The sequence below is a fragment of the Micromys minutus genome (genome assembly GCF_963924665.1).
Source record: "Micromys minutus genome assembly, chromosome: X".
NCBI lineage: Eukaryota > Metazoa > Chordata > Mammalia > Rodentia > Muridae > Micromys > Micromys minutus.
This window is the reverse complement of record NC_137970.1, coordinates 95,368,150-95,388,023: the sequence shown is the minus strand read 5'-3', so window position 1 is coordinate 95,388,023 and position 19,874 is coordinate 95,368,150. Positions and strand designations below refer to the sequence as shown.

The following is a 19,874-nucleotide window of genomic DNA, read 5'->3' as shown; positions in this document are numbered from 1 at the left end:
GTTCGTGCCTTGAGAAAGACAGTGCGGGTGGGGGTGGGAACGAAAAAGCAGCACTAAAACTAAAACAAAAGTGGCGCCAAAACCCCCCAACAAACAGCCTTCCACTCCCGCCCTTCCCCCCCCTCCGCCCATGCCAGGCAGGCAGGGCCCCCTTTGGGGCAAGCTCTACGCGCTGGGGACCAACGCCGCCGGACCCCAAACGATTTCGAAAATTGGTGCCCTAAGAAAACTGACCGAAGTCGGGGCCTCGGGAAGGATGGAGAGATCGATGCCAACCGCTTTGCCCAAGCAGTTCCCCCACCACGCGCTGGAGATGATGGGGCGGGGGAGCGAAGCCGAGGGGCCCGTCACATGAATGTTGTTCCCTCTCTAGGAAGGGAGGAAGAGAGGGAGGGAGGGAGAGAGGGAGGGAGGGAGGAGAGGGAGGGAGGGGAGGGGAGGGGAGGAGAGGGGAGGGAAGCAAGGAGGGGAAGGGATAAGGGAGGGGGGGGACGAAGGAGGGTGTGAGCTGAGTAGATTTTCCCTCGCCTCCCTCGGTCCGAGGCCCAAATAGACACAAACGAGCCTGCCCGGCCTCCCCTCCCCCCGGGTTCCCAGCACCACCATCTTGCTCGCTTCCTTCCCCGCACCACCACGGCGCGCTCTCCCACCACCGCCACCCCCCCCCCCAGCACACGCCACCGGGCCGCGGCCTCCCCGGGTTTGCCCTTTCTTCTCCACCCGCCTCCCCCCATCCCGACTGGGGATGACACCCCCACCCCACCTCCAGTCTGGGGGGCTCTCTTCCCCCTGCCCGGGCTGCTTATGAGGCCCCGGGAGGAGAGGAAGCGAGCGAGCAGGCTACGCGGAGGCGCCGAGCCTCCATCTTGCGCCGCTGCGCGTTCTCCATTTTGGGCCACCCATGGGGAGGAGGGGGGCCCTCCGCCGAGGCCCCGAGGGAGAGTTAGGCGAGGGGAAAACCTTGAGCGAGGGTAGTGGAAAAGGAAGCGTCCTGCGCTAAAAAGGCCGCTCTGGGAGGAGGTAGGCGGGGAGGGGACGCGGGGGGGCGACTGGAAGTTCCTTGCAAGTGTTGGGGTAGCGACTTGGGGGCGGGGAGGACAGGCAGGGGGGCGACGCGGGGCCCGCGACGCCGGCTCGCTCCCCGCCCGGACAGGGCCGCTCGCGCCTGGCTGCCCCGCGCAGGGCCCCGAGGAGGCCGCAGACCGGCCCCCAGCGCCCCCGGGCCTGCTCTGCTCCCTCCCGGCCGCTCGCTCTCTTCGCCCGACCGCAAACACACACACCTCACGGTGGGCCGCGCGCCCTCCGGGTGCCCCTCCAAACTTCTAGAAGCTTCGCCTCCGCCATTTTATAACTTACCTCCCCCCTCAGCGTCTACAGAGGCAGCAAGGAGAGTGTTGGCCTCCCCCACTCTTTCCTTCTTTCTCAGGCCGGGGGCTTCTTCACCCCTGGGCTGGTACAAGATTTTTTTTCCCCTTCCTCTTCTTTACACCCTTGAATTCTACTGAGGGACGGAAGCTCCCGCGGGTCTAGAGCCGTGGGGGGGGGGGGGGGGGTTGGAAGTGTCTGTCGGATCCGGCGGGGTGCTTTTTTCTGTTTTTTTCTTTTTTCTTTTGCTATTTTTTTTCTTTCTTTTTTTCTTTTTATTTTTTTTAATTTTTTTTTTTTTTTTTTTTTTGGTGGCGCTTCGGGATTGTTTGGGGTGTTCGCTCTTCAGCGACTTGGAGGCGAATGGAACGCGCAGGCGCCATCTGTCGGCCGCGAACCCGCGGCCAGCTCCTGTTGGGAGGCAGCGGCATCTAGCGGCAGCGGGCTGCCATTGCGGCGCGCGCCTCGCCGCCCTCCCACCCGCCAGCCTCCTCCCTGTGTCGCTGACCAATCGCGGCCGCCGGGCTCCCCGCTTCGGTGGCTCGGACGCCTCCCGTGAACTGGGCGCCCGCAGGGGCGCGCCGCCGAGTGGGGTAAACAAGCTGGCGTGCCCGCGCCTCTTACTCAGCCGTTGGGACGCGCTTCCGCCCAGCGCGGGCTGGCTGGGGACCGCGGCGCCACCGAGGAGGTCGCTGGGAGGCCGGCGACAGTGTCCGCTGGAGCCGGGCCGTGGGAATTCAGGGGCTCAGCGAGCTGATCGTCCGGTTCCCCCGCCCCCTATGCAGCCCCAGAGTGGCAGCCCTGCAGGCTAGCAACACCCTTCGAAGCTCTCCAACACACCCACCCCTGCAAAGGGCCACTGGGTTCTTGTTCCCAGACCCCTGCTTTTCTCACGTCCTTTCTAACACTTCCCACCAAAAGAACCCAACTCTGCCACTTAATCCCAAGTGAATAGATAGCTTGCAATGTCGTTTGCTTTTTTTTTCCAGTATAGGGTAAAGATTAATTCTCTATACCAGGAAGACTACCGAGGGGGGAATTATATATAATTACATATATATGTGTATAGATATGTAATTTTCAACTGACTATTCCTGTTCCATAAAACGGTGGGTTCCATACTCAAATTCTAAGTAGGGAACTAGACTACTAGGCTAGTTGGCCAGTAAGCCAGTTTATAGGTGACTTTTGGGGGCAGAAGAGGAAATGGGACCAGACAAAGTGGCATGAAATCCACGTGCAAGGACAGGGTTGGCAGGGGACCTGTGGAAATTACTAGACACTCCATGCTGGCCTTCTGTGGAGGCGTCCTTGTCACATTGTTAACAGTTACAGTTCCTTGTACTTCCTCTTAGCCCTCCCACAAATATTTTGAAGTACAAAAAGACCTTTTGCACCCTTTCCAGCTCCCTTGGCTCTTTATCACCCTTGGGTGTTTATTGTGAGGATATTTTTCTCTTTTTGTCACTTCATTTCCAGTCCACGGTACATGACCTTTGCCTAGAGCACTCTATGCGGGGGTGGGGGACACTCAGGAATGACCTGTCCCTGCCAACCTCCTCTTCTAGGGCAGGAAGGGAACTATTAATTACAGTGTCTCCATTGCTGTTACAGAATTTCCTAGCCACCTAAAATAGCATCAGATTAAGTATATTTGTTTCATTTTTTACACGGAGATTAAAATACCTTCCTCAGTATTAAATTGTTTCAAACAGATAAAAAGACAAATGAGAACTATTTTGAGCAGAGTAAATGGTGACGTTACACCCAATCAGGAATCCTGGGGCGTCCTAATGCAAGAAAATGATGACTTTGAGTCCTTAAATTGTATTCCTTTCATGTCTGTGTTCTGTGTCTTAAGTCTTCCCCATCCCATGAGCTTACTGCTCAGTTTCCTTGCAACTTAAAAAAAAAGTTGTCATTATTTAATCAAGTGAACATAAAAGTTTAGCAGAAGCAGCTAAATATCAACAAGGAACACTTAAATGTTTTTAACATACCAGTAAAACATCAGGAGGGGGATACCATCGAAAACAAATTTCCACTTCTTTTCTAAACCATCTTTGCTAGAACGTTGTGAAGTTTTTCATAGATTTAAGTTTCAAAATGGTGCAGCTAGAGCATTAGTTGGGAACAGTGGAAAGTTTACAGTTAAAGCAAAATTCAACCAGAAGTAATAGAACAACTGGGCTGTGAGGCAAATAATTTTACATTAACAGTTTGTGTCGGTTCTAAGTAAATTAGTTAGTTTTAGTATTAACAGGAAACTTGATGTTCTTCTCCAAACAGCACAGGATATACTTTGCCGTAAGTTTTAGAAATTTTGGTTCTAAGGTGTCTGCTTTAAATCAAATTAAAAGTTCTTGAAACTTGCTTTCATTTTGAGGAAAACGCTACTGAAATTTAGTAACAGTGGTATAACATCGGAAATTAACTTCGTAGTAAGATTCTAGCAACAGCATTTGCCATTGGCTTTTTGCTGCAGCTCTTTCAAAAAAAATATCAAGCCCCAGTATCAAAGATGGAAATATGTTCCTTCAGCTATCCTAAGAAGCAACATTTATTTTGTACAGGACTAAAAGATCTGCAGTCTTCATCCTTCTTTTTTGAACCAAAAACAAAAATTCCATTCAGGGACAGTTGTCACTGAAGTAAAACTGCCTTTTAGTGGTAGTTCTTTTATATGTTTGGGGTGAGGTTGTTGTGAAACAGGGATTCTTTGTATAGCCTGGTATGTAAAAGTACTGGGGTTTTTTGTTTGTTTGTTTGGCTTTTCAAGACAGTGTGACCCCATATAATCCTGGTTGTCCTGGAACTTGCTCTATAGGCCAAGTTGGTCTTGAGCTCAGACATCCACCTGCCTCTGCCTCCCAAGTCTTTGGCTCAAAGGTACTACCCTGCCCAGCACTTAAAACTATCTTAATTGTGATTCTATGTAACATGTCCACATTTGAAAACAATCACAGCTCAATTTATATTTAATTTAGATTTTAACAGATTATCTGATACAATGTGATGTAGTCTGTACATTTCTAGTTACCAAAATAGTTTGCACCAGAAAGCGTCATATCCATGACACAGCACCAAACATTATAGTCCCTGACTATTCAACTTTCCTATTCCAGTATTAGTCTCTCACCCAACATGCTTACTTTGAATATTTTGTCATGGACATATTACACAATTAATTCTCTATTTCCTAACACTGTCCTAAACACGGAGCCTAATGATGAATACAATTGAGTCCACGGAAAATTGAAGTTATCATAAACAAGGACAATAGAAAAATGGTCAAAGGTTATGAACAGTTGAATTACTGAAAAATATTGATACTAATGAATATATAAGACAGTGTTTAACTTTTCTGAGGAGTGGTGGCGCACACCTTTAATCCCAGCACCCTGGAGGCAGAGACAGGCAGATCACTGAGTTCAGGGCCAGCCCGGTCTACAGATAAGAGCAAAAAGCAAAAAGTAGGTGGAATATTGCCTAGCATAAATGAAGCCCTGGGTTGGATCAACAGTACTAAGAAAATATTCTCCAGTCCTTTTTTTTTCTTTTAAATATATATATATATATATAGATAGATTTTAAAATGTGGGGAAAAAAGAAATATATATAAATACATGTATACTTTAAGATCTGTATTTAATTATGTGCTGTGCTCTTATTTTTAATAAACATACTACTATGTAGTTAAATTTTTGAAATCACATTGGTCTGTGTGTGTGTGAGTCAGAGGACAGCTTGCAGAAGACAGTTCTCTCTTTCCACTCCGTGGTGTCCAGGGACCAAACTGAAGTCATCAGGCATCTTTACCCACTATCTTGTCAGACCTTACATGAATTTTAATAGCCTGCACCAACAAACAGATTGACACTTTCTTTTAGGTTCGTTTGGGGGGTGTATCTTCTTTCTTGCTATATATCCCAGGCTGCCCTGAAGTCATGGCATTCCTCTTATCTGCGATTTCCAAGTGCTAGGTTTATTGGCCTGCCATCACACACGTTTGTTTTTCTTATGTAGCTAGCATATATGTTTACATGAAAATGCTCATAGCAGCAAAAATAAGAAACAACCGAGATACTCATCAAATGGTGAAATGGTTCAACAAAGTGTGTATTCACAAACAGAATACTACTCGGACATTAAAATGACCCATTGATTCTCAGGGAAATGTAAATGATTCTCAAGGGCATTATGCCTAACATATATATATATATATATATATATATATATATACAATCCACATGAAGTTACAGGCTATCAGGTGGGAAGAGATAGCTCAGCGGGTGAAGATGCTTGCTGTCAACCTAAAATGACGGGAGCTCAGGTTTCAGTGCCCAGGAGGTGGAAGGAGAGAACCACCTACTACCAACCACTTGTCCTCTGATGTCCACACTTGTGCTTTCCCGGGTTTACAAACATGCATGCACAAAAAAATGTACGAAAATATTGTTAAATTGTGCATTATAAAGTGTTCTTAAAATGACGAACTACAGTTCACAATAGATTCATAGTTGGCACAGATTAGATTTGGGGAATGGGTTTGCCTATGAAGGGGCAACATGAAGGAGTTTCTGTATGGAAATTCAACAACTGTATGTCCTCTTTGCATTGATCACTCAAATTTAAATATGCAATACAATTCCATGGAACTGCATAGACTTCATGGAAAAAGTGGTGAAATTCAACCTGGCAATATTGTATCAAAGTTAATTTCCTGTGTTAGGTACTCATGAGCTGTCTTCTGCAAGTTGTCCTCTGACCTCTATATACACATTGCAGTATACACACACATAACAACAGTGATCAAGGCACTGTTGTCATGGTTACTATTATCATTAAACAAATTGTATAAAGGTACATGAAACTTTCTGTATTATTTTCAGGGGTTTCTGAGCACTAAAGTATTTTAAAATTTTTAAATATAATAAAAATATTCAGCCAGACACAATGGTGCATATATCTACTCAAGAGCTTAACATAAGAGGATTGCTTGAACCCAGGAATTCCACATATCCAAGACTTTGTCTCAAAAAAATTTTCATACTGATTTTTAAAAAAAGAAAAAAAATCTCATTAGTGGAAAGATAAGTACCCTATATGAAAGAAATACCTCAAATTCTAGTTTATAGTCACTTTTGTGAACTTAGATATATGACTAATTTCCAAGATCCCTTATCATTCCTTTTATGACTGAGAGCCTGAGATTAGACCTTTGACCTGTGGCATCAACAGGAAACAGCCTGATCCAAACCTAATGACTAACACTTTTTAAGGACGTCTTAAGTACCACATTACTGTATTTTCTGATTCTTTTTACTTTGAATAACATGCAATCATTCCAATGAGTTAGTGTTACTGGAGGTGTACTTATATACTTAAGATTAAATCAATCTCTCTCTTCCTTATCCCTTCTCTCTTCGTCCTCATTTTAGGCTTTGAGACAGGATATCTCCTTTCTATGTAGCCCTGGCTGTTCTGGAATTTGGTAGACACATCTGGCCTCAAACTCAGAGATCTGCTTGCCAGTGTTGGAATTAAAGGCAAGTACCACCATGCCTAGCTTTTACTTTTTATTTCTTTCTTTTTATTTCTTTTTTTTTTTTTTTGATGGGGGAGCAGGAGTCAGTTTTATACTAGCATGTCAGGTCTTAGGGCTTAACCTCAAGTTATCAGCCTTGGCAGGAGAGTTCTTTCACACACTAAGCCTAACTAAGAACTGATTATTTCTTATATCCATCTCACGTCACACCTACATCACAGTAATAGTCCTACATCAGTTTCTTTTGCATCAGATTACTCTAAAGTGTTCCCCTATTTACTCATCCAATTGCATTTTTTTAGATAAGATCTCACTATGTAGCCCTGGCTGACCTAGAACTCACTATATAAACCTGCCCTGGCCGTCATATGTACAGAGATTCACCTGCTTCTACCTCCCAAGTTCTGGAATTAAAAGCATGCACCACCACATCCAGCTTAAGTACGTAATTTCTTAGTGGCCCACGTTGCTTACATTCCTACTTCTATAACATCTGGGTGTATCTGGAGTCACCTGAGAGACAGGTGTGATCACACACACCTGTAATCCAGGTACTGGAAAAGTGGAGGCAGGCAGAGCTAGAGCTCCAGGCCAGCCTCTACCACATAGAAAATCCAAGGCCAGCCTGGGATATGTGAAATCCTGTTTCAAAAATTAAAATAAGAACAAAAAATACCTAGGGAATCTGTTTTAGATGTCAATTTTGTTTTGAGAAGTCTGGGATTAGTGTGAAACTTGGCATTCTACATATCCAACGAACTTTCAGGACACACCTATGCTGGCGGTCTGAAGTCCATGCCTCGAGAAGTAAGGACTGGAAGAAGAAAGTATAAAATCTTTAGGGTATTTCTCAGTACCCTCCACACTCATCCACGTTTCATCACTCCTCATGGTGAACTCCGATGGCGTAATAGCTCTAGTGTTAGGTTTTCTATTCCCCTTTACTTAGCACAGAGAGCAAGTACTCAAAAAGTAGTTTTGAAATGCTACTGACTATGTTAGGAAAGAGGAACCCTTACACACTGCTTGGGGGGGGGGGGGGCGGGTGCAGCAACGATAGAAATCAACAAGGCTCTAAAACCAAATCTACAGCTACCATGTGATCCAGCCATTGCGCTCCTGCACATTCATCCCTCAGTTCCAGCCGTTCTCCAAAAGGTTAAGTCCCTACCAGTACTAAAGACACACTTGGATATCCATGCTTATTGCTGCGCTCAATTGACCAGACCTAAGAAACACAACCACCCTAGACGGCCAGCAGTCAATAAATTGGTAAAGAAAATATGATACATACACATGATAGAGTTTTACTCAGCCATACGTAAAACTGTAAATTATGTATTTGCAGGAAAATGGGTGGAACTTGAAATGATTGTGTTAAGCAATTTAAGCCAGATTTAGAAATAGAACTACCCTGTGTTTTCCCTCATTCCCAGAGTGTAGATGTGAGAATGTGTGTATGTTCTGGGCACCGGTGATGCACACCTTTAATCCCGCTCCTCGGGAGGAAGAAGCAGGCAGATTTCTGTAAATTCACGGGCAATCTAGTCTACAGAGGGAGTTAGTTCCAGGACTACACAGAGAAACCCTGTCTCAAAAAAAAAAAAAAAAAAACCGATGGGGGAAAAAGGAGAGAAAAAAAGAATTGTGTGTCTATGTGTGTCTGTGTGTATTATGTGACGTGTATGTGGACAAAGAGAAAAAGGACTATGAAACTAAAAGATCTTACAGAGGTAATGCAATACAAGTTTCATAAAAGCAGAAAAGGGAACTATTGCAGGGGAGAGAGGACCAGCAGAGGCTTTAGAGAAGGGCAGTTGGGGAGTAGATAAGGACAAATACGGATGGGTGTGTGTTGGAAGTCTGAGGGTTTATATAGCCAAATAGTAGAATGGATGATTAGCAAATGGAAGAGTCTGGGTTAAATAAATGTCTTAACCCCAAAGCCATTGACATGGGTATTTGTTGAATGACTGAAAGAATAAATTAGTAAACAACTACTCCCTGTTTATAGGCCACATAGTTGTGTTTGATTTGACATCTTATTGCCATGGATGTGACCCAGGGTATCTTGTATGCCAAGCAAGTATTCTACTAATTTCAATCATACTAAGCCCGTAGCCAAACATTGTAAGCAAAGCAAATGACATAGTTCTCTCCAAGCATTTTTATGCCTCTGTACTCCAGCTATTTCTCTTTCCTCTTCTAACATTTTCCACAGTCAATCTTGTCTGATCTTAACTTTCTAATTATGGAAATTATGTCTCTCATTTTGGAAATTGTCTTTCTACCAGGTTGGGGTTTCCTAATTAATTTTTTAAAAGATGTATTTATTTTATGTGTATGATCACTTCTCCAGCAGTGTGTGTGTGTGTGTGTGTGTGTGTGTGTGTGTGTGTGTGTGTATACACAACATATAAGCCTAGAACTAGAGTCGTGGAGAATTGTGAGCCACTATATGAGTGCTGAGAACCAAACCTGGTCCTCTCCAAGAGTAAATACTCTCAACAACTGAGCCATCTCTCCAGTAGTCTCCATACATGGATTTCTTTAACGCCTTGCAAATATTAATATAATAGCAATTGTGGTTTGCATTTAACATAATGGTAGCATATGGTAGAAAATCAATAATTTTTTTACTACAGTGAAATGAAAAAATAAATAATAATCTAGGTTAACACTTTTAGGATGTTTTGACCTGAGCTGGTGGCTCGTGCCTTTGATCCCATCACTCAGGAGGGAGAGGCGGGCAGATCACTGAGTTCAAGGACAACCTGGTCTACATGTTAAGTTCCAGGAGAGCCAGGGCTACACAGTGAGACCCTGCTTAAAAATAGCTAAATAAATAAATGCAATCCTGCAATGAGGACAGTTTATATAATGTGCTGTCCAATGTGGTAACCATATGTTCCTATAGAATGCACCACTTATAATGTAGTTAGATTAGCTAGGGGATGAATTTTTAATTCATTTTAATTAAAAGTTAAATGTAAATAGTCACATGTGGCTAGTGGCTACTGCAATGTCTGTCTAGAGATGTCTGATTCCAGTTGTTTTTCATTTGAAAATATTTACTGAGCACCCCATATGGCCCAGACACACCGTACTGTAGAGGTTTTAATATGAAGAAGGCTTGAATCGAAGGAGGTACTTGACCTCAGGTAGATTTGAATCTTTTAAAAGAGACTAAAGCTCGTCAATCCAAACAAGAGTTACAGAAAATTGATAACATGGGACGTGCACAAAGCAGAATGTGGCAGAGTCCCCAAAGGAAGGTAAGAGTTGAAGTGACATAGCCTTCATTAAACAAACAGAACCTAAAGCCTTTGCTCAGGAAGGAGTGTAAGGACAGTGTAAGGTGATAACTGAAAGCCCATCTCCCCCCGGAAGTCCAGGACCTATGTAGTTCACTGGGGCAATGGGGAATAGAGGACAGGGAACACCGTTAAAAGAACTTGGGGCAGTTGCTGGGACAGTCCTGATGGCAAGGCAAACAGCTTTACATGTTGGTGGTGGGAATATAAACTAGCCAGCCACTACAATATAAGCACGTGGATTTCTAAAATTAAAAAAGGAAATAGAATAACATTAGATCCTCCAGGTGATCTAGCTATACCACTCCGGGGTACAGCTGGATCCCGAAGGCCTCCAAGTCAACAACATACCAGGGATACTTGTACTTACTTACAGGAGAGGCAGGCGGGAGGCCCAGTCACCAAGGTTATCTGCTGCACTAAGGAAGGAACGTGGTATTCTAAGAACAATAGCTAAGGAAGCCGAACAGTTAAGATATCATTTTAGAATGGCGATTCTGCATGCCGCCCGGGAAAGCTGAAACCAGAGGAAGGCTGACGTAAGTAAATAGCAGTGTGCGATTTGGATGCGAGCTGTGTTCCATAGGCAGCTCAGGCATTTGAACTCTCCATCCCTGGTTAGTAGTGCTGTTGGGAGTGGTTGAGGAGTTATGGCCTTGCTGAGAGACCTGCGGCTTCAGAAGCAGCCTTTGTGAACTCTGCCATCTCATCCCAAATTCCCGCTGACTCTGCTTCAGGCTTGTAGTTGAGATGTGATCTCTTAGCTTTCTGCTCTTGCCTCCATCTCCTGATACTTGCTACCATGCTTCCCTGTCATGATAGACTCAGCCCTCTGGAACCCAGATACACTCTTCCTTCCGCAAGCTGCCTGAGTAGCGGTATTTTATTAGAGCAACAAAAAGTAACTGATGCAGGGCAAAATGCACTCCGTTTAAATAGGGCATAGTGTACTTCATAGCATGAAAACAAATGGAAAGTTATGGATTTTGCATGTACTACCATGGTAGAAAATGGGGAGGCCTGGCATTCCACTCCGAGCACCACAAGAGCAGCACAGGGTACCTGGATTATGGCTCTAGAGACAGTTTAGCAGTTAAGAGCATTTGCTTTTGCTGCTCTTGCAGAGGACTTACCACCCATGTGGTGGCACACAACTCTCTATAGACCCAGTTCCAGAGAATCTGACACCCTCTTTTTACTTCAGGAGCACAAGGCAAAAATTAGGTCTACATACATACGTGCAGCTGAAACGCTCACACACACTCTAATAATTAATAATAATAATAATAGTAATAGTCAACTAGATCTTTTTCTAATGTTCAGTGGAGCTGAGGCTTTTAACGACTAAGCATGGCTATAAGAAGGACATCCTAGGCTGGTTCACATCTGGATATTAAAAAAAAAATCTTCTGAATAAATTATTTGAGAAATACTAAATAAAATAATTGACTACTATTTTTTAATCCTCTAATCACCCAATGCTGGCACTTGTCCTACTTATCAGTATTTAGTTAAACACAACATGGAGTTTACTTACATAGAAAAAATGGCATTATTTTTAGTGTCAGTTCACAATACACACCAAGGAAGACCTATCAACTCAGTAAGTGCTTTATAGGTGCTGTTTTGGCACAGGACTTTTTTTTTTTAATACGTTCTAGCACAGCCCAGGCTGGCCTCAAATTCACTATGCTTTTGTTCTTAGAAAAATGACAATCACAACAAACAAATGAAAGAAAATCAACTTTACTAGCTGTCAGAGAAATTGCACATCAAAATTGCAGTGAGATTCCATCTCACCCCAATAAGAATGGCAGTTGTTAAGAAAACAACACATGCTGGTGAGTTTGTGGACAAAGGGGGAACTCTTACACACTGTTCGAGGAAAATATAAACTAGTCCAGCCACTCTGGAAGTCCATATGGATGTTCTTGAAATAACTAAAAATAGACCGACCACGTGGTCCACTTGTGGGTTATTACACAAAGGACCCAAGCCCACATGTAACAGAGATTCTTGCACTTTAATGTCTATTGCAACACTATACATAATAGCTAGGTTATCAAACCAACCTAGGAATTCAGCAAAAGGATATGTAAGGAAAATGTAGTATTTGTTAGATCAAAGCTTCCCCTGTAAAGGGGATAAGGCACAACTTATATATCCTAATTAGGACACTCTTTAAGCTGGTAAACTAGTTTGTAACAGCCCCAAGGTAGGATGGACCAATAGGACTAACTTTCTAACATACTACCTTGTACTTTATCTAGTGAGTTCCTTAATCTGATAAATTTAGAGACTTCTATCTTCTAAACTCAGAAACCCTTCTAAAGTCTATCAATGTAAAGAATTCCCCCTGTTCTGAGAGCTGATGCTGGATGTATTACTCCTCCTATGTGAATGGCACCTCAGTGCACCTCTCTACTGAACCTGAAAAGAATCATAATATTTAAAACTATATATGTGCACATACACATAAATACACAATATATATATCCATATATATCTTTGTGTTTGTATGTATGTGTGAATGTTTTCAGCCATAAGAAAAAATGATGCTGTGTAGTTTGCAGGAAAATGGGGGCAACTAGAAATAATCACATTAGACAAATTAAGCCAGCCTCAGAAAGGTATGTTTTCTCTCGTTTGGTGTTCCTAGATTTTATAGCAATACATAAAATGACATGTATCTATGACATGGAAGTGGAGATAAACCTCACTGCAGTGAGAGAGGACTAAGGGAAGGGGAGAAAGGGAGGGTGTGTGGTCTGGGGAAATGTGCCCAATACACAATATTGTACAAAATGGATCATTTTAGAAGCAAAACCATAGGTTATTCTTAGACAGCAAAGACCCTTGTCACCCCAACATCAAAACAAGCATATTTTGCTTATTTCCCTATGATATTGCACAAGATTTGCTTTAAATTAGCATGTCTCATGAAGCACCAGAAAGACTCGTTTATTGGCATATGGACAAGCTTTTAAATCAAAGGTCATGTTAATAACTAAGAGAGACACTAAACAGCAGCAAAGACTACTTGAATTTAAGTGCAGTGTTTGTTACACGTTAACTACCAACATTAAAGCGTTCAAACACCAGAAGCACTGTCAGCATGTTTGCTGTTTGATGATAACACCTCTAATGTTAGACACTAGAAATTAATGTTGTGGAAAGATTAAGAGGTGTGAAGAGAGGATGAGTGGGTATTTGCCAAGTACAAGAGGGCTAGAGATAGAAACTTCTGAGAAAATATTGTATTCCCAAATCCAGATAATACTCAGTTTTTATTCTTGTAAATTTACAACTGTTGCAGTTTGGTCTTTTGCTATGCTAAATACCAGTTGCTCCCAAAGACCACACTTAGATCCAGGGGATGCTATGTGACCGTGTCCTGCAAGTTATTATTCCTGATTGGTGAATAAATAGGCTGACAGCCAATGGCTGGGCAGAAGAGCTGGGTAGATAGGGTTTAGGGTTCCCAGGTTTGGGGTGAGAGGAGAACCATGAAGTAGAGAGAGAAGAAGGGGATAGAGGAGAAGCCACCATGGGGGTAAGAATTTTAAAATAATGGCCATATGGGTTGCTAATTGGAGTTAACAGCAGCCCAGACAAAGCATAGCAAATCATATCATAAACTTTTGGCTGGGATATAGGCATACTAGCATAGAGAATAAATATCTGTCCAGCTCTTGTAATGGTTAGGGCTTATTATAAATATAAAGGTTGTATGTGTCTTTTATCCAGGAATTAAATGGTCAAAGACAGGACAGAAACCCCAGGTTGAGATTAAATATTTTTACAACACAGGACGTTCTTAGGACAATAGACAAAGATTGAGTGACTTCTAGTATAATGTATTCCTGTTGATTTTTGTCTTGTGGTTATGCCAAATGGTATCTTTATTCTTTGGAAATATGAACTCAATTGGGCAAGATACTATACATTTGTAGTCTCAACTACTCAAGAAGTTAAGGCAGGATCATTGAGTTTAATAGTTTCAGACCACCCTGGGCAACATGCAAGACCTTGTTGAAAGAAAGAAAGGAAGTCAGGTGTGATGGACCACACAAGTTTGTGTTCCCCACACTTCAGACCATGAGGTATAATAGCAAGCGCCCATTTCAGAACAAAATAAGAAAAGGATATATATATATATAATATACTAATATATAATATAATATAATTACATATATAAGTTATGTATTTAAGGATAAAGAAGGTATTATTTCTTTAAGTTATGTGCAAATGAAATTTAGCATGAATATAATCCTTGTGGATACACTAGTGCACTGGTGCACAAGACCTACCTAGCAGCAGATCACAAAAGGTAATTGTACACTTGTCTTCCTAACTCTGGTCCCAAGATCTCATATTGATATTGCCATGGAAACCAGCAAGCACAGTAGATTAATGCTACCCATACTATGCATGGCAGTTTACTAAAATATTAATAAAAGTATCCATCTGGGTTCTGATTGTTGGCATATGCTGACAGTCTCAGCACCAAGAAAACAGATCAAGTGAATATGGAGTTCAAGGCCAGCCAGAGCTCTAGAGACCCTGTTTCAAATTCAAAGCAAAAGAACCTACCAGTGCTGCTAAATATACAATGGATAATAGTAATATGTTATCCACTAATCATCTGGAATTATCTTTCAAATGCATCTTCCCCAGAGGAAAGTAAATATATGCCTTATCCTAACTTTGTAGTAACTTATAACATAATGGCTTTGTCCAAACAAACTTCTTTCCTTTCAAGCCTCCATTGCTTCACAGGATTTTGAGAAGGCCTCTTTCTCTTGTCATTTCATGCCAGCTCCTAGAACTATATAAAACATACACTAAAGAAGAATTACGGTTTTTCTTCCTACTTTTAGAGGAGAAATACAAGAGACTTCTCATGGGTTGGAGAGGTGGCTCAGAGGTTAAGAGCACTGACTGCTCTTCCAGAGGTCCTGAGTTCAAATCTCAGCAACCACATGGTGGATCACAGCCATCTGTAATGGGATCTGATGCCCTCTTTTGATGTGTTTGAGGTCAGTGACAGTGTACTCATATATAATGAATCCTTAAAAAAAAAAAGAAATTTCTCACATATACAACATGATGTCCTGGTTAAGAGTTAGAAGCAGCACCCCCCCCCCCCTTGTATCCCTTAATTCTCCTTAAGCCCCTCCAGAACACACCTCTTTAATCCCAGCACCCAAGAGATAGAGACTGTAAATATTGAGCTCTGAGGCAGTCAGGGATTCATAGTAAAAACCTGTCTCAGAAAACAAAAAGGGAAAGGACAGGAAACAACAGCAAAAGAACACATTTTCTTTCTTTCTTTCTTTCTTTCTTTCTTTCTTTCTTTCTTTCTTTCTTTCTTTCTTTCTTTCTTTTTTTCCTAAGGACACATTTTCCAAACTAGTTTCAGATATGTGAACATCCTCCTCTTCATCCTGGCCAGATGTAGTATGTTTATTCATGTCATAAACAGGAGCAACTATTTTGCATAGTATTCAAGACCACAAAATTCCTTAATCAATAAAGACTTGTTATAACTAGTCATTTAGAATCTGTTGGTTCAAACACGATTTTGGATTTACCAAGCTATAAAATCTACCCTGTATATTCTTATAGTTGTAAGTGAAGAGCTGGCTACGAACCATGAAAGTAGATAGTTCCTTTCACAGAGGGTGGCAGGTGCTCAATTGCCTAGGTAGAAATTATAAACTTCCCTCATCCTTCGAGTCCCTATTGAGACTGCATGCTTTCAGATTCAAATAAGAGTTGTGGAACACTTTGAAAAATCAACCTAAAGTTACCTTATATGAAACTCTATAGTCAGCTATACTTTGAGGAGAAATGGATCTATAACACAAGGAGATAGACACAGAGCCATAAATATAGATTTCAAGGAGAAGTAATTGTCCCCTACCCTTTTCAGTACTAGGGACTGAACCCAAACCTCTCACACTCAAAACAAGGACTCTACTACTGACATATGGACCCAGCTTTGTCCTTATTCAAATATTAAAAATAGTATTTTGGAGCCATAGAGATGGTTCAGCAATAGCCACACTTGCATGTGTATGCATGTGCACACAGCACTAAGAAAAGAAGCAAATAAATAAAGCTCAGTACAAGTTTGTCAACGATATTTTCATGGGCTGGAGGTCTAGATAAGCAGTAGGAATGCCTGCTTACTGAACCTCGATGTGGCAAAATATTAATGAGCAAATAAATAAATAATCCCTTTCATAACATCTTTAGGAAAACTATAAAATTCAAATATGACAAGGTTTCGAAGGAACTACCAGAAGAAATTTAATGAGGTTAGTAGTCTATTTAAGGTCTCAATCACCAGAGACATTTTAACTGGGGTCTTTATTCCTTTATGAGTTGCTGAGACATTCTTAAGGTTTATAGCCTACCATTCAAAGCAAGTTAAGACCAATAAAACACCCACTTGACAAATTCAGGCTTATTTCCCAAGAAGAAACAACAAAACAGATTTTGAAAAGACATTCATCTTTATGACTGTTGTGACACAGCGCTCAAAAACCTTTGAAGTACAATGATCAATCGGTATTTTTATACATGATATAAAAATAGTATGCGGATTGATTGGAGGTCAGGTTCCATCCTCCAATCTGCATATAGCAGTACATGAAAATCAAAAGGAAATAGAAGCTTAATAAGACCAGTCATCATACCTTCAGTCAGACTAGATTTTGATGCCCTATAGGATGGCTACAAACCTTAGAAACTCATAAACGCAACACATTTTGAAAAGATTATAAGTTTCTTTGCACATTAAAAAAGAAATCAAAGCTATGTTTTAATGTCTTTCTAGCAAAGTCTAAAGAACTCTAGAAAAATTTTTGTATGCATGTACACATGATAACACATGCAAAAATGGTCATTGAAGCATTTTCATAATGGAGACCACCTAAATACTAGTCACAAAAGTCACTACAAGATGGTAATGTATTCAAATAGTGCAATAGTATTGTGAAATTAATTGGGGACATAAGTATCAATACAAATGACACTCAAAAATATTAAAAAAGCAAAGTATAAACATAAAGGCTAACATAAGGCATTGATTTTTAATGGCATTCATATATATCTATGAATTTATTTTTTTCAGTCTTCAAAATTACCCTATGAGGTGGGTGCTAGCACAAACTTCCAGTTTCTAGGAAAAATGAAGCACATAAAGATTGAATAATTTCCAAAAGATTACAGAGTTAGTAACATATATAATATGTACTACTGACTAGGCCCAATGTTTGTGTTTGTATTCTCTATTGCTTATTGTACTAAACTATTTAAAACTATGCTATATGCATGGTAAAATATGAAAGCATGAATGGAAATAAAGGTATCAAATTCATTCTTGTGGCTACTTCTGAGAAAAGGAAATAGAGGAAATGAATTGGAACAGAAAGCCTTGATTTTATCTACAAAGTCTAATTTCCTTTTGAAAAAGTTCTGTAAATATGGACTTTAAAAAAGGTCTAACAATGCTGAGTAGTAGGCATATAGGAATTTATAATAATGTTCTCTATTGTTTTTTACATGCAATGTTTTATAAATAGGTATGATTTGTTTTGTTTGATTTCTTGTTTGTTTGTTTGATGAGACAGGGTCTCGCTATGAATCCCTAACTGGCCAGGATAATCCTATACAGACCAGGCTGGTCTTGAACTCACAGAGATCCACCTGTCTTTGCTTCTCAAGTGTTGGGATTAAAGGTGTATATGCCCAGCCTAAAAGGTATATTATTAAACTAGAATATTCATTGTAGATCTCAAATATAATGGGCATTTCAGATTGTAATTTAAATATTTATCAAAATGCAAAATAAAGATTCTGTGACAGTCAGCCAACCTTTTGTATTTAAGTTGAAATGCACTTGGGTATTGAATAAAAACTGGATGATGAAGCCCGAGGAAAAAAATAGATTCTACAGATAAAATAATGAAAACTTCACATGAAAATCTTATTAGCATCCTTTCATGTCAGCACTACACATAAAGTCTCTTGAAAGACCATGCCCAAGTTTAAACCAGCAACCCTAACAGGCAGTTTGGAATCACTCAAGCACAATCTTGTTGCTCTATACGTGAATATTCTATTGATTAAAGAAAATCATATCAAGAAGACAGTTCCAGAAAGTATACTAACAAACTCCCAGCTTCCATGGCCTACAGAGCTCTACGGAGTAACAAGGTCTTGGTGTAACAACTAATCATGTTCATGTAAAGGTCAAACAGTTGATAAAATGTGAGGGAGAAGAGAGACAGGTTCTACCTGTCTGTTTCCAGACATTCAAGTAGTTACACAAGAAGCCTTGAATCTAAGATCGGGTTGCTCCTTTTTTGAAAGAGATGTTGCAGATCTTGGGGTGTGACTCGGTAATAGAGCACTTGTCATCGTGTGCAAGGCCATTCTGAGCACCCCAAGAAAACAAAAGCAAAAACACCACAAAATTACTGTTCCCAGATTGGGGTGGAGGAGAACATACTTGATTCCTTCCCTTCCTCTTCATCACTTTTAAGTAAAACAGAAAGTCCACCAAATAGATTTTATGTCTATATATCTTTCCTCAAAAAGACAGTCAAGAGAGCTCGGGATTTTTATAAATATCCATGTGAAAAATGTCCTTTCTTAGACATTCCAACCCACATTTCCCATCCTCAATAATTAACTCTGACTGAGTTTTCCACCTCGAATGCCACTGTCTATCCACTGTACCCCTAAATTAAATTTCAAGTGCATCACTTCTCAAAGACTTCCAAAGCAGTATTCCCACCACACTCCTGGGGTCATACAACTTGGGGCACGCATTTGTGAGACACTTATGGCCTCCTCTCTCTTCCCTGATGTATGTGAGCTCACCCCTTCCATGCAGAAATCTGGGGAAAGAAGGAGAAGGAAACATGGAGAAATGAAAATCTCTTGAAATGGTATCTCATGACTAGCAGTTCTGAATTCTCCCAGCATATTCTGTACATGGAAGATAAAAAGACTGAAGTAACCTTTCAGTTATATTCTATATTATTTGGAAATAATAATATAGGTATTAATGGATTTTTGCTCTTTGAAGATAGATTTTGTTCATTTGTGTCTCTCATTTTCCCTTTCCCATTTTACTTAAGGACAGAGACAATGATATGTCTAATACATGATTCTACTCTCCTCCTAAGAAATAAGAAAGTAGAGGGACAAGTAGGTTAGTTGAGAGTGTGTGCCCAACATGTACAAAGGCCTGGGATTGCCCCCCCCCCCCCCACATCACATAAAACTGGGTGTGGTGGCAAACACCTATGTTCCCAACACAGAAGAGGTGAAAGGAGGAAAACCAGAAGTCAAAGTCACCCTTGGCTATAAACCAAGTCTGAGGCCAGTCTGGGCTGCAAAAAGTCTTCTCCCTGAAAACCTAAGTCAGAAGATGGAAAAGAGAAAGCTGTTGTGTGCAAGAGTGCTTCTGAAAGCTGGTCAGCCTGAGTTCCATGGTCAGAACTCACAAGGTGGAAGGAGAGAACTAACTCCCAAAGGTTGTCTTCTGACCTCCACACTTGTGTATATGCTGTGTCATCTCTCTCTCTCTCCCTCCCTCCCTCTCTCTCCCTCCTTCCTTCTCTCTCTCT

At 41.3% G+C, this 19,874-nt stretch overlaps 1 protein-coding gene across 5 annotated transcripts in view; it reads right to left on the bottom strand.

Moving 5' to 3' along the window:
• STAG2 (STAG2 cohesin complex component) overlaps positions 1-1,432 on the bottom strand; it is a 116,423-nt gene extending 114,991 nt beyond the window's left edge. For 2 of the 5 annotated variants that reach the window (XM_080909814.1, XM_080909819.1), the window contains exons 1-2: positions 764-901; positions 235-369 (exon numbers count right to left, since the gene is read on the bottom strand). The gene's annotated coding sequence lies outside the window, so the exon portion shown is untranslated. Of the gene's footprint in view, positions 1-234; positions 370-763; positions 902-1,280; positions 1,307-1,356 lie in introns of those variants that run through there. The other 3 variants (XM_080909817.1, XM_080909818.1, XM_080909816.1) reach the window with 3 other exon arrangements.
• Positions 1,433-19,874: the final 18,442 nt, after the last annotated feature.